Genomic DNA, 2,374 nt, shown 5'->3' on the forward strand with positions numbered 1-2,374 from the left:
GTAGATAATATATAGATTCTACTATTTCTTATTATTATAAGTAAGAACTATTTTTTAGTATAGTATAAAAGTAGCTAGCTATTATATAACTAGGTTATAGCTATCTCTAAAAGTAGCTAGATAATAAATAAAGTTAGTATTATATAGTTAAAGTACTTTAACGCGTATACTAAGAGTCGCGTTATAGATATATATTATCTACTAATTTTAGATAGCTATAAAAGCTATAGCTTTATTAAATTCTAGTAGTACTATAAAAAGAATAAAATTATAGCTTTTTATATACTAGTATATTTATTATACTTTTTATAGCTACTTAATATTAGCTACTTTTTACTATTAAAGATACTATATAGCTACTAAGTTAAGATTCTAATATATAGCTATATTAACTATATTATAAAAACTAAGTTTTTACTTATATTTTATATAGCTTTTTATATGTTAATTATAGATAATAATATTAAAGTAGAATTTAAAGATACTAGCTTAGTTCTATTTAACCTAGATTTAGTAGTATTAAAGCTTAAATTTTAATTACGTATACTAATACTCTCTACTACTAATACTACTACCTAGAAGTATAAAATATCTAGTAATCTTATTAAAGTAAGATTATAATTAACTCTAATTTAATTAAAGATTATATAGTACTTTAATTTATTACTAACTTATATTATTAAGTTACTTAATTAGCTTAAGAAAGATAACTAGCTAATAGCGTATTAGCTAGTACTTATAGAGTCTAAAGTTACCTAGCTTTAAATAGCTAACGTATAGAAAAAAAAGTATAATTTATATAAAAGAAAGTAAATTTAGAAAGAGAATACTCTTATAATTAAAGCTAGCTTATAGCTAGTTACTTAAAGAGAGGCTATAAATTAGAATAAGAGTAAGAAGTAGTATAAAGAAGTAGTAGTATATAATAGCTAGCTAGCTTAGTAACGCTATAGACGCTATAGTAAGCTAGAGTATAATATATAAACGTACTAGATAGTTAAAGATAATATAGATAAGTTAGATAGCTTATCTAGATTTATCTTAAGTAGCTTAGAGTTAAAGTAATCTAAATAAGATAGTAGTATTTAGTAGAGGCTTAGTATTTTTAGAGTATTTAGTAGTATAGAGCGTTTACTAGTAAAGTATATTAGAAAAGATATTATAATTAAGTATCTTAGTATCTATAAAGTAGATTAGCTTATTACTAATAAAAAGAAAACCTCTACTACTAATTCTAAGAAGAAGCTCTACTAGTTAATTACTTAGAAGCTTCTATCTCTAGAATATACTACCGTAACTATAGCTTATTTCTCTAAAAAGAATTCTAATTTATTACTACTATATTAAAAAGACGTTAATTATAATATTAAGCTTATAGTAAAAAATATACTAACTAATAGCTCTTTTTATAGTATATTACTAGAGTATCTATAGCTTATATATAACTATCTAGAGAATTACCTCTACTATAGCTTTATTATCTATAGTAATATATTATACGCGTTACTAGTTCTATTTACTAAAAAGCTAGAGAAAAAATAGAGGTTCTATATTAACTATTAAAAGCTTAATACTATTATAAAAAAAGACGTCTATTCTATCTCTCTTATCTAGAAAATACTTATCTACTTATTATACGTAAAGGTCTTTATAAAGTTAGATATTTAGTAGACTTTCTATAGATTTTAGCTTAATAAGTTAGTAAAGAATCTAACTTCTTTCTATATATAATATAGTAACTATAAGTATTATATTCTACTTTTTAGCCTTTATAATAGCTCTACTATTTTTTAGTAATATATTAATAAGGTATTATATAAGTTACTAGATAATTTCTATATAATATATATTAATAATATTCTTATTTATTTAAAGAGTTCTTTTAAGTATAAGACTTATATTACTAAGATACTTAATTAACTATATAAGGCTAGATTATAAGTAGATCTTAAGAAGTTAGTATTTACTATTAAGAGTACTAAGTTTCTAGAATTAATTATAAGTACTAATAGAATCTAGAAAGACTCTAAGATTACTACTATTTAGAATTAGCCTATACTAAGAACTCTTAAGAGTCTTTAATTATTTCTAGGTTTCTATAATTTCTACTAAGCCTTTCTAAGAGATTATAGTAGAATTATCTACTTACTTACTAAGCTACTAAAATAGAAAGTATAGTACGTTTTTAGTAAGACTAAGCTTATAGTATTTTAGTATATTAAGAATCTTATATTAGCTAATAACGTTCTAGCTTACTACTCTCTCTATTAATAAATAAGAGTTAAAATAGATATATTAGATAGTATAGTTACTAGAGTTCTTTTATAGCTTTAAGAGAATAGTATCTAGTAACTTATAGCTTTCTTTAGTAAGA

The sequence above is a fragment of the Trematosphaeria pertusa genome (assembly GCF_010094035.1).
Source record: "Trematosphaeria pertusa strain CBS 122368 unplaced genomic scaffold BU26scaffold_13, whole genome shotgun sequence".
NCBI classification, from domain to species: domain Eukaryota; kingdom Fungi; phylum Ascomycota; class Dothideomycetes; order Pleosporales; family Trematosphaeriaceae; genus Trematosphaeria; species Trematosphaeria pertusa.